The sequence below is a fragment of the Bos taurus genome, chromosome 8, assembly GCF_002263795.3.
Source record: "Bos taurus isolate L1 Dominette 01449 registration number 42190680 breed Hereford chromosome 8, ARS-UCD2.0, whole genome shotgun sequence".
Lineage (NCBI taxonomy): Eukaryota > Metazoa > Chordata > Mammalia > Artiodactyla > Bovidae > Bos > Bos taurus.
Window position 1 is genome coordinate 5356913 of NC_037335.1, and position 13728 is coordinate 5370640.

Here is a 13728-nt window from a genome sequence, read left to right on the forward strand (position 1 = left end):
ATACACACTCTAGAGCCTGTGCTCCACAACAAGAGCAGCCATCACAATGAGAGGCCTGTGCACTGTGACGAGAAAGTAGCCCCCTCGCTGCACAACTGGAGAAAGCCCACACAGCAACGAAGACCCAGCACAGCCAAAACATAATATACACTTTTAAAAAATAATCATTTTTTTTTAATTTATGGTAAATCAGGAGCAAGGGAAGATGGAATGGCCAGCTACAAATCTCATTTAAAGTCACCAGATCTCAGTTCCCCAAAGTATTGGGGGGAAATCCTAAGAAGAAAACCAACAAGCACTTGTTTGAAATAGTAGCAACAGGAATGACTGCTGGTGGCCAGAGCATCTCAGAATTGAGTCTGGCACCAAAGAGAAGCAGTGAATGGCAGACTGGGGACGGGTCTGACAAGGTCTATACAGACCAGCTGTATTTGCAGGAAGCAGGCTGTTAATGAGGCAAAATGGAGGAAAAATATTCAATATCCAAGCAGGCCAACAGCAGCTAGTTCCTGTTGGGTGCAGCCAATAAAGGCTAAATGAATTCACTCACACACAAAATCCTGTGTCATAAAGTGAATGTTTACTGTCATTGTTAAGAAGGGCATACCCTACTCAAAGATTAATTATAACCTTTTCAAGGAAATAGCATATTAAAATATTGTAAGAAAAAAAGGAAGAAAAGATCAGGAATGGTCATCAAAACCATGCTGCTATACATTGTTATAAATTCTTCAAAGAGGTTAATGAAGTCATTGATTCTGTGAAACAATGTGATACGCTGAGCTTGCTGAGATTAGGCAAAATATTCAAAGAAAGCAGGAGATTAAAAAAAAAAATAAGCAGCAACAACTGGGATATAATGAAAAACAAAGCCAAAAAATGGTCACATTGAAAGCAATACGAAAGAAAAAGGAATGTACTGAAAAGATAGAGGGACATAAAGGATAAGATTGAGAAAAAGGAACAAAATGAAATTAAAATGAACCAAGTTAAAAGTGGGGCTTCCCTTGTAGCTCAGCTGGTAAAGAATCTGCCTGCAATGCAGGAGACCCCGGTTCAATTCCTGAGTCAGGAAGATCCGCTAGAGAAAGGAATGGCTACCCACTCCAGTATTCTTGGGCTTCCCTGGTGGCTCAGCTGGAAAAGAATCCGCCTATAATGTGGGAGACCTGGGTTCGATCCCTGGGTTGGGAAGATCCCCTGGAGAAGGGCATGGCAACCCACTCCAGTATTCTTGCCTGGAGAATCTCCATGGACAGAGTGGCCTGGCAGGCTACAATCCATGGGGTCGCAAAAGTCGGACATGACTTAGCAACTAAACAACCACCACCACTATACATAAACTCTGAAACGACTTAAATGTCCCATTGACAGATGAATGGATAAAGATAATGTGGTACATATACACAATAGAACATTCAGTTCAGTTCAGTCGCTCAGTCGTGTCCGACTCTCTGCGACCCCATGAATTGCAGCACGCCAGGCCTCCCTGGCCATCACCAACTCCCAGAGTTCACTCAGACTCACGTCCATCGAGTCAGCCATAAAAAAAGAATAAAATAATGCTGTCTGACCAAGATGGATGGACCTAGAGATCATCATACTAAGTAAGTTAGATAGTGAAAGACAAATACCATGTGATATTGCTTATATGTGGGATCTAAAAAAAGAGGGTACAAATGAACTTATCTGCAAAACAGAAATAGACTCAAAAACATAGGAAATAAGCTTATGGTTAACAAAGAGGAAAGCAGGGGAGAGATAAATTAGGAGTTTGGACATATACACATCACTATATATAAAGTAGATAAGCAATAAGGACCTACTGTATAGCACAGGGAACTCTACTCAATATTTCATAATAAACTACAATGGGAAAGAATCTGAAAAAGAATAAATATACATATATGTATAACAATCACTGTGCTGTACACCTAAAGCTAACACAACATTGTAAATCACCTATACTTCAATAAGCAAAATAAAATTTTTTAATGGATAAATAAAAATTTCAGAAATTTAAATAATCATAAGAGATTACTCTGCTCAATTCTATGCAAATACAATTAAGATTATGGGGGAAATGGATGATTTTTAACAAAATATAAATGACAAAACTGACTTCCAAAAAAATTCTGAACTGACTATATTCATTTTCTACCTCTACATAACAAATTACCAGAAACTTAGTGGCTTAAAATAATGGAATTTTCCCAGAGCCTCTGGATCTTAATTCAGCATATCTCAACAGGGCCTCTGCTAAGGAGCTCACAAGGCAGAGATCAAATTTTCGGCCAGCTCCATCCTTCTCTGGAAGCTCGGCCAGCAAAGATCCGATTCCAAGCGTACCCAGCGTGTTGGCAGCACCCATCTCTGAGGCTGTGGGCAGAGCCCCCAGGGTATTGCTGGTTGTTGTCTGGACAGGACTTTCACCAGCGAGAAGCCCCGCTCTGATGCTCACCTTGTGGTCTCCTCCCTGGTCCTCTCATAACAGAGCAACTTTCTTCTTCACACTTCACATCCCCATATCTCTGCCTTCAGGAAGGGCTTTTTAGACTCACTTGAGAGTTCAGGCCTCTGAGGACAACCTCCCTTCTGATTAACTCCACTTCAGTTGCTAAGTCATGTCAAACTCTGTGTGACCCCATGGACTGCAGCACTCCAGGCTTCCCTGTCCTTTGCTATCTCCCAGAGTTTGCTCAAACTCATGACTATTGGGTCGGTGATGCCATCCAACCATCTCATCCTCTGCTGTCCCCTCCTCCTGTTCCCTTCCATCTTTCCTAGGATCAGGGTCTTTTCCAGTGAGTCAGCTCTTTGAATCAGGTGGCCAAAGTATTGGAGCTTCAGCTTCAGCATCCGTCCTTCCAATGAATATTCAGGGTTAATTTCCTTTAAGATTGACTGGTTTGATCTCCTTGCAGTCCAAGGGACTCTCAAGATTAACTCAAAGTCAACTAAACTAGGACCATGATTATATGCGCAAAACCCTTTCATCTTTGTCATAACATCACCTAAATCAAGCAATGAAACCATCACACTCACACACCTTCCTATTCTCAAAGGGAAGAGATTATTATACAAGGACATTAGTACCATGGAGCGGGAATTTGGGATCCATTTCAGAATTTCTGCCTATCGGTATTGCCCAATAGCCATAGAAGAAATAGAGAAAATTGTCAAAGAGCTACCTCTGATGAAAAATAAAGCACCAGACCAGATTGGTTTCCTTCAAACTTTGAAGGAACACATCCCGCAATGGTTTTCAAAAACTGTTTTCTAATAACAAAAAAAGATATATTTTAAATTGATTATACAGCTAGAATAACATTGACAGCAAAACCTGACCAAGATAACACACAAACACACTGCTGCTGCTAAGTCGCTTCAGTCGTGTCTGACTCTGTGCGACCCCATAGACGGCAGCCCACCAGGCTCCCCTGTCCCTGGGATTCTCCAGGCAAAAACACTGGAGTGGGTTGCCATTTCCTTCTCCGGTGCATGAAAGTGAAAAGTGAAAGGGAAGTCACTCAGTCATGTCCGACTCTTGGCGACCTCAGGGACTGCAGCCTACAAGGCTCCTCCATCCGTGGGATTTTCCAGGCAATAGTACTGGAGTGGGGTGCCATTGCCTTCTGCGACACAAACACACACAAAACCAGAAAAGTGCAGACACATATAAATGCTAGCATTAAAAATAATAAAGATCACACAACAGAGTAACTGTTCAAAGGCTAACATACCAAAATAAGTACAGTTCTAGGAATTTCCCCATTAGCTGATTTCACACTATTTAAGATTATGATGAGGACTTCCCTGATGGTCCAGTGGCTAAGACTCTGTGCTCCCAATGCAGAGGGCCTGGGTTCGATTCCTGGTCAGGGAACTAGATACCACATGCCACAATTAAAAGATCCCACATGCCGCAACCAAGACCCAGAGCAGCCAAATAGATAAATCGTTTTTAAAAAGACTATTCTGAAGATAGCAGTCAATTTAGTTAGACAAGAGATAATATAAGAGATATAATAACTGGAAAGGAGGAGAGAGATTTTTCATTGATTGCAAATAGTATTACCATATGCCTACCTGAATAATTCAAGTTGAACCAACTGAAAAACTGCTATGAATAATAAGAAATTCAGTAAGTTGCTTGGATTAAATGTATCTGTGTATGTCTGTGTAAATATACAGAAAATAATAGCTTTATATATGCAAACAACCACCTAAGGGAAATCACTATTTACAACAGTAGGGAAAAACCAACCAGGAATAAACTTAAGTATCTATATCTCTAGGAAGAAATGTTATAATTCTACTGCTGCTGCTGCTGCTAAGTCACTTCAGTCGTGTCTGACTCTGTGCGACCCCATAGATGGCAGCCCACCAGGCTCCCCTGTCCCTGGGATTCTCCAGGCAAGAACACTGGAGTGGGTTGCCATTTCCTTCTCCAACGCATGAAAGTGAAAAGTGAAAGTGAAGTCGCTCAGTCGTGTCCGACTCTTAGCGACCCCATGGACTGCAGCCTACTAGGCTCCTCCATCCATGGGATTTTCCAGGCAAGAGTACTGGAGTGGGGTGCCATTCCTAATTCTACTGAGGGATATACAAAAAGCCTTGAGTAAATGAAAATTCATAATGAAGACAGTTCTCCCTAAATATGTGTGTGCTGTGTGCTTAGTCACTCAGTGGTATCCAACTTTTTTTAACCCCATGGACTGCAGCCCACCAGTCTTCTCTGTCCATGGGATTTCCCAGGCAACAGTACTGGGGTGGTTGCCATGCCCTTCTCCAGGGGTCTTCCCAACCAAGGGATAGAACCCAGGTCTCCCGCATTGCAGGCGGGATTCCCTTACTGTCTGAGTTATCAGGGAGACTCCCTCCATAAGTATACTAATATTTTAATGCCATCCCAGTAAAAATGGTAACATGAATTTTGGGCAATGGTGGGGCTGTTAAACTGGGAACTAGTTATGCTTTTAATTCATAATGGAAAATAAACAGAATAAAAAAATTCTTGGGGGAAAGATAATAGGGGGCTAACATAATCAAACATAGAAATTAGACAGAGATATCCATGGCAGAGAATTTGAATAGACCCAGATAATATGGGAATTTAGCATAAGATGAAGTAAACATTTCAAATCAAAAAGAAGACAGCAGACTCCTCAATAAATATGTGACACAGCTACTTATCTGGAAAAAAATTAAAGATGAATCCTGTGTGTGAAATGACACGTGCACATGGATATTTATCTCAATATTGTTTTTATTGATGAAAAATGAAAAAAATACAAATATCCATCCTAGGGCTTCCCAAATGGCTCAAACAGTAAAGATTTTACCTGCCAATGCAGGAGACCCAAGAGACGCAGTTTTGATCCCTGGGTCAAGAAGATCCTCTGGAGAAGGAAATGGCAACCCACTTCAGTATTCCTGCCTAGGAAATCCCATGTACAGATGAACTTGGCAGGCTACAGTCCATGGGGTCGCAAAAAGTCAGACAAGACTGAGTGACCGAACACACATCCTAGTGTACTAATCAATCATTATTTACCTATACTATGAGCTACAGTATAGCTTTTGAAAAGAATGCAACAGTTGTATTTTTACTAATTATCACTGGATATTATTATATTGTTATTACATTATATTATGCACTATTATATTACATATTATTATATTACAGATTACTATTAAGTGAAAAAGGGCAAGGTATAGACATATGTGTAAAAATAAATATGGAGGGGAGGTGAATTTTGTTACTTATGTTTAATAATTCATATATAGAATATGTCACATAGTATAATGTAAGCACTTCTAAAATGACAATATTAGCTCCATATGCAGACAGATGTATGTTGTCACAGATGTATTCACACACCCAGGAAATACTTACTGAGAGCCTATTGTATGCCAGACACTGAGAATGTAATTGTCAAGAGAAGTGACAAGTTCTCTATTTCATAAAATTTAGTCTGAAGAGAGACAGATCATAAATAAATAAGTGAATAAACAGGAAAATTTCTAATGTTGGTAAGTAGTAAAAGGAGTTCAACTGGCCAATATTACAAAGTAGGAGCTCCAGAGGAAAATGGTTATATTTGGGATAATGGTTTCAAAATATTGGGCCGGCCAAAACGTTTGCTATGGTTTTCCCATAAGATGGTACAGAAACCTGAACGAACTTTTTGGCCGACCCAATATTTGCATCTGTACACAAGGTAGAGGGCTTCCCAGGTGGCTCAGTGGTGAAGAATCTGCCTGCAGTGCAGGAGACATGGGTTTGATCCCTGGGTCTGGAAAATCCCCTGGAGAAAGGAATGGGAACCCACTCCAGTATGCTTGCCTGGAGAATCCCATGCACAGGCTATAGTCCACGGGGTCACAAAGAGTAAAGCACAGCTGAGCAGCTAAACAACAAAGCCAGCAACCCTGGTGGGCGACGGGGTGCGGGGCAGTGCTTCCTGGCCCTGTCCTCTTACTCCTCCGACCCTGAGTGTCTCTGATGCCGCTGTCACAGTGGCCCGTGTGTAGCGAAGGCTCCAAGTGTCACAGGGCCCACGATGCGCAGAAGAAACTACCAAGCTGTGACACGCTAGCGTCCCAAAGAGAGAGGCTTGTTCCAGGCCCCCTGACCCCACGCTGGTCCCTCGGCCCCCACACTCTCGTTCCCAAGTCAGGCCTCCAGCACAGTGGCAGAGAAACCACAGCTTTAATTAACAAACATTTCTCACTTTCTCCACAGTTGTCCGAAAGTCAAAAACCTCCCAGAGCGTTTAATTTATACTCCTGAAATAGTTCACCTGACTTCCTAGAAGGGTACGACTCAATCTCATCTTTTTTTCCCTTAAGCTATCTCTATATAAACTCTCATGATGATGCTTTGTACAAATGGTTTTGTTAGAAATAAATTCAGCCTTATGAAATGTACTCATTAGAAATCCTGTTTATGACAAGGATGATTCTAAAGTATTTTATACACCTCCTCATTGCTTTTATGAGACGGCTATATCAAAAAACCTCTCCTTACTTCTGAGTCTGCGAATACCTCAAAGTGTACCTGCATTTTGTATCTAAAATGTGACAGAAGCCTTTTTATGGCACACCACGTAACCTCACATACACAAGAAAATATATGGAAATGTTCCTATGGGGTTTCTTCCCCTATGATATTGAGCCTACAGGACATAAAAATAACCATTCTAATTCAACATGCGCAGAATTGATCTTCTAAAGAAAATATTAAAATGACTCTAAACTCATTCAGAAACTCAAAGATAAACAGAAACAGCTGCTAAATGTCTCACAAGCCAGTCTGAAATTCATTTCATTTACCCAGCAAAAGGTACCTCAGGTGAAACAGAGCATTTTCAAGTTAAATTTTATGTCCATTGGCTAGAAGCCTGGCGGCAAGTCTAAATTCCTTCCATTGTTATATCTTTTATGTCTTATGGCACTTTCCTAATTCCCTATTTAATTTTATTTTCGTGTTTATAGATAGCTATAAAGAGAGCAAGGTACACCAATATACATAGACTTCAGTACCTATGTTCAGGTCAATTTAACTTCCTACTGAAGTCTTCTTCTAATATTGAGATTTTTAAGAATTTTTGTATTTTTTTCAGTTGCCATTATCCTTAACTAGAAAAATGAAATAAATCTAATCACTTTAATGTATTAGTTCACTTCCCCACAAAAATTCAAGAGATATAAGTGTAGAAAATTAAAAAAAATAATAAACCTTTCCATACACTTCCCAAGCCCAAATCCTAATGACAATACAGTAAGTCCTTTACATATGATTGAGTACCATTCCAAACGTGCATTCAGTTCAGTTCAGTTGCTCGGTCGTGTCCAACTCTTTGCAACCTCATGGACTGCAGCACGCCAGGCTTCCCTGTCCATCACCAACTCCCAGAGTTTACTCAAACTCATGTCCATCGAGTCGGTGATGCCATCCTCTCATCACCGACTCCTCATCTCATCCTCTGTCATCCCCTTCTTCCCCTGCCTTCAATCTTTCCCAGCATAAGGGTCTTTTCCAATGAGTCGGTTCTTCGTATCAGGTGGCCAAAGTATTGGAGTTTCAGCTTTAGCATCAGGCCTTCCAATGAATATTCAGGACTCATTTTCTTTAGGACAGGCTGGTTGGATCTCCTTGCTGTCCAAGGGACTCTCAAGGGCCTTCTCCAACACCACAGTTCAAAAGCATTAATTCTTCAGTGCTCAGCTTTCTTTATATTTCAACTGTCACATCCATACATGACTACTGGAAAAATTATAGCCTTGACTAGACGGACCTTAGTTGGCAAAGTAATGTCTCTGCTTTTTAGAATGCTGTCTAGGTTGGTCATAGATATTCTTCCAAGGAGCAAGCGTCTTAATTTCATGGCTGCAATCACTATCTGCTGTGATTTGGAGCCCCCCAAAAATGAAGTCTCTCACTGTTTCCATTGTTTCCCCATCTACTTGTCATGAAGTGATGGGACCGGATGCCATGATCTTAGTTTTCTAAATGTTGAGTTTTAAGCCAACATTTTCACTCTCCTCTTTCACTTTCATCAAGAGGCTCTTTAGTTCTTCTTCACTTTCTGCCAGAAGGGTGGTGTCATCTGCATGTCTGAGGTTATTGATATTTCTCCCAGCAATCTTGACTCCAGCTTGTGCTTCTTCCAGCCCAGCATTTCTCATGATGTACTCTGCATATTAGTTAAATAAACAGGGTGACAATATATAGCCTTGACGAACTCCTTTTCCTATTTGGAACCAGTCTGTTGTTCCATGTCTGGTTCTAACTCTTGCTTCCTGTACTGCATACAGATTCCTCAGGAGGCAGGTGAGGTGGTCTGGTATTCCCATCTCTTAAAGAATTTTCCATAGTTTGTTGTGATCCACACAGTTAAAGGCTTTGGCATAGTCAATAAAGCAGATGTTTTTTCTGGAACTCTCTTGCTTTATCGATGATCCAATAGATGTTGGCAATTTGATCTCTGGTTTCTCTGCCTTTTCTAAATCCAGCTTGAACATCTGAAAGTTCATGGTTCACATACTGTTGAAGCCTGGCTTGGAGAATTTTGAGCATTACTTTACTAGCATGTGAGATGAGTGCAATTGTGCAGTAGTTTGAACATTCTTTGGTACTGCCTTTCTTTGGGATTGGAATGAAAACTAATCTTTCCCTATTCTGTGGCCACTGCTGAGTTTTCCAAATTTGCTGGCATATTGAGTGCAGCACTTTCACAGCATTATCTTTTAGGATTTGAAAGAGCTCAACTAGAATTCCATCACCTCCACTAGCTTTGTTTGTAGTGATGCTTCCTAAGGCCCACTTGATTTTGCATTCCAGGATGTCTGACCTAGGTGACTGATCACACCTTCATGGTTATCTGAGTCATGAAGATCTTTTTTTGTATAGTTCTGTGTATTCTTGCCACCTCTTCTTAATATCTTCTGCTTCTGTTAGGTCCATACCACTTCTGTCCTGTATCGTGCCCATCTTTGCATGAAATGCTCCCTCGGTATTTCTAATTTTCTTGAAGAGATCTCTAGTATTTCCCATTCTGTTGTTTTCCTCTATTTCTTTGCATTGATCACTGCCAAAGCCTTTGTTATCTCTCTTTGCTGTATTTTGGAACTCTGCATTCGAATGGGTATATCTTTCCATTTTTCCTTTGCCTTTAGCGTCTCTTCTTTTCTCAGCTACTTGTAAGACCTTCTCAGACAACCATTTTACCTTTTTGCATGTAAGTCCAATTTGTTTGTAAATCCAACAACGTTGGTCTAGGTACACAACTAACACAATTAGCTCTATAGTACTGTACTGTAATATCTGGGTATTTCTCTAAAGGAAAGAAGCTGTTCCACTACAGAAAGCCAATCTTTAAGAGCGTTAAAGGAACTTTTATTTGTTTTTAACAGATGGTAAAGCCAGAAAATTAAAGCAATAGACTTAAAATCTAGAGGCATATATAAACAATGGTAAAAAGCAAACACTTTGCTTCTACTGCACCTTCTAAGTTATAGAATTATGAGTTAAGGGAAATCAGGGATTGTTTCTTTAAACCATAGTGTTGGGTTGGCCAAAAACTTCATTTGAGTTTTTCCATAACATCTTATGGAAATGAACTTTTTGGCCAACCCAATATTTTTACCTAAAGAAGCACTCTTGCATTCCAATCCATTCTCTCTTCCCCAAGAATTAATGTTTCAAATAAACCAAAAAGGTGATATATCTGTTTTTATGTCCCACCTCAATCACTGTTTTTAAGAGTGTACTGTTACAGAGAACACAAATATCACATCTTAAAAACAGTGATCTTCTGAACAACATACCTTTTAAAACCCCACGATCCCACCCAGACCTCTTGAAGCTCATTAAATACAGATAGTTAGGGCATGATTTTTTTGTACTGACATAACAGAGCATTTCTTACTTTGAAAAATCTTAAGCAGATGGCTCAAAAACAAGAGCTCACCTCTTGAGACTAGAAACCACCGTATCCTCAGTAAAGACTGCGGATACATTACCCAGTTTCTGCTTTTATTATATTCCGATCAACAAATAGAAAAAGAGAGTCAGGCAAGGTCAAAATAAACTATCCTTTTTTTTTCTCTCAATCTCAAAGGACAACCTCAAAGTCCAGGTTTCTAAGAATAAAGCAAAGCAATGGTGTACACGTACCTTTCCACTGTTGCCCTTTTTAGATGAAGGCAGGTCAAAAAGTGCAGCTTTTATAACATCCAGCCTGAAAAAGTAGTTTAATAACAGACATGCCCTTTTCAATATCTACACACTAAAAATAAAGCTTTTTAGGTTAACAACCCTAATTTCCAGATAGATGGTAAAGTGGTTGATTAGCTAATCTTTAGAAGTTTTTCAAACTTAACCCATCCAAGTCACACCACAAAATTAGAAAGCTATTTTCCAGACCCAGATACTTATTATTTATTTAAAATGTGCTATAGTTTTAATGTCAACCATTTCTTCACATCTTAAAAAACTAGTTACAAATGAAAATAAGCACAAGATAGCTTATTACCTTTTTTAATTTTAATTTTATTGGAGTATGTGCATGCGTGCTAAGTCACTTCAGTCCTGTCTGACTCTTTGCAATCGTATGGACTGTAATCCACCAGGCTCCTCTGTCCATGGGACTCTCCAGGCAAGAATACTGGAGTGGGCTGCCATGCCCTCCTCCAGGGATCTCCCCGACCCAGGGACCCAACCCACATCTCTTACGTCTCCCGCACTGGCAAGCAGGTTCCTTCCCACTGGTGCCACCTGGGCGTATAGTTGATTAACAATGCTGTGTTAGTTTCAGGTGTACAACAAAGTGATTCAGTTATAGATATACATATATTTATTCTTTTAGATTCTTTTCTCTTACAGATTATCACAGAATATTGAGTAGAGTTCCCTGTGCTGTGTATAGTAGGTCCTTCTTGATTATCTGTTTTGTATATAGTGGTGTGTACATGTTCATCCTAAGTTTCTGATATTTCCCTCTTCCCCACGTTTCCCATTTGGTAATGGGAAGTTTGTTTTCAATATCTGTAAGCCTGTTTCAGTTTTGTAAATAAGTTCATTTCTATCATTTTTTTAAAACTACATTCCACATATGAGTGATATCATATGACATTTGTCTTTGTCTGACATACTTCATTTAGCATGATAATCTCTAGGTCTACCCATGTTTATGCAAATTGCATTAATTCATTATTTTTTATGATTTAGCAATATTCAATGAACAGTGCAAAGAAGTAGAGGAAAACAACAGAATGGGTTAGATTAGAGGTATCTTTAAGAAAATTGGAAATAGCAAAGGAACATTTCATCCAAAGATGAGCACAATAAAGGACAGAAATGGTAAAGATCTAATAGAACCAGAAGAGATCAAAAAAAGATTAAAAGAATACACAGAAGAACTGTACAAAAAAGATCTTAACAACCCAGAGAGCCGTGATGGTGCAGTCACTCACCCAGAGCCAGACATTCTGGAGTGTGAAGTTAAGGGGGCCTGAGGAAGCCAATCGGAGAAGGCAATGGCACCCCACTCCAGTACTCTTGTCTGGAAAATCCCATGGATGGAGGAGCCTGGTGGGCTGCAGTCCATGGGGTCACTAAGAGTCGGACACGACTGAGTGACTTCACTTTCACTTTTCACTTTCATGCACTGGAGAAGGAAATGGCAACCCACTCCAGTGTTCTTACCTGGAGTATCCCAGGGATGGGGGAGCCTGGTGGGCTGCTGTCTATGAGGTCACACAGAGTCGGACACGACTGAAGCAACTTAGCAGCAGCAGCAGCAGAAGGAAGCCAATGAAGCTAGTGAAGGTGACGGAATTCAAGCAGAGACACTTAAAATCCTAAAAGACGATGCTATTGAAGTGTTGCATTCAGTATGTTAGCAAATTTGGGAAACACAGCAATGGCCACAGGACTGAAAAAGGTCAATTCTCATCCCAATTCCCAAAAAGGACAGTACTAAGCAATGTTCACTGTCAGACTTTATTTTTTTGGGTTCCAAAATCACTGCAGATGGTGGCTGCAACCATGAAATTAAAAGACACTTACTCCTTGGAAGGAAAGTTATGATCAACCTAGATAGCATGTTCAAAAGCAGAGACATTACTTTCCCAACAAAGCTCCGTCTAGTCAAGGCTATGGTTTTTCCAGTGGTCATGTATGGATGTGAGAGTTGGACTGTGAATAAAGCTGAGAGCCAAAGAACTGATGCTTTTGAAGTGTGGTGTTGGAGAAGACTCCTGAGAGTCCCTTGGACTGTAAGGAGATCCAACCAGTCCATCCTAAAGGAGACCAGTCCTGGGTGTTCACTGGAAGGACTGATGCTGAGGCTGAAATTCCAATACTTTGGCCACCTCATGCAAAGAGTTGACTCATTGGAAAAGACCCTGATGCTGGGAGGGATTGGGGGCAGGAGGAGAAGGGGACAACAGAGGATGAGATGGCTGGATTTCATCACCGACTTGATGCACATGAGTTTGGGTGAACTCCGGGAGTTGGTGACGGACTTGGAGGCCTGGTGTGCTGCAATTCATGGGGTTGCAGGGAGTCAGACATGACTGAGTGACTGAACTGAACTGAATTGAACTGATGGTGACTTATGGTATCCATCTTATTTCATTTTATGCACTGGTTATTAGGAATTTGGAGAAGGAAATGGCAACCCACTCCAGTATTCTTGCCTGGAGAATCCTGTGGATGGAGGACCCTGGTGCGCTGCTGTCTATGGGGTTGCACAGAGTCAGACATGACTGAAGCAACTTAGCATGCATGCAAGCAATGTTCAAACCATCGGACAATTGCACTCATCTCCCATGCTAGTAAAGTTATACTCAAAATTCTCCAAGCTAGACTTCAGCAGCTTGAACCGAGAACTTCCAGATGTTCAAGCTGGGTTTAGGAAAGACAAGGAACCAGAGATCAAATTGCCAAGATTCACTGGATCATAGAGAAAGCAAGGGTATTCCAGAAAATTAGTTACCTCTGTTTCATTGTCTACACTAAAGCCTTTGACTGTGTGGATTATAACAATCTGTGAAAAACCCTTAAAGAGTTGGAAATACCAGACCATCTTACTTTTCTTCTGAGAAACCTGTATGCAGATCAAAAAGCAACAGTTAGAACCCTATATAGAAAACTGACTGGTTCAAAATTGAGAAAGGAGTACAACAAGGCTGTTTATTGTCACCCTGTTTATTTAA

At 40.6% G+C, this 13728-nt stretch overlaps 1 protein-coding gene and 1 non-coding gene across 2 annotated transcripts in view; both read left to right on the forward strand.

Moving 5' to 3' along the window:
* Positions 1-13728, forward strand: part of GALNTL6 (polypeptide N-acetylgalactosaminyltransferase like 6) — a 1542469-nt gene that overhangs the window by 1416821 nt on the left and 111920 nt on the right. The gene's annotated exons all lie outside the window — the stretch shown is intronic.
* Positions 3814-3886, forward strand: TRNAG-CCC (transfer RNA glycine (anticodon CCC)). The gene has a single exon. It is a non-coding gene; the product is annotated as a tRNA-Gly (tRNA).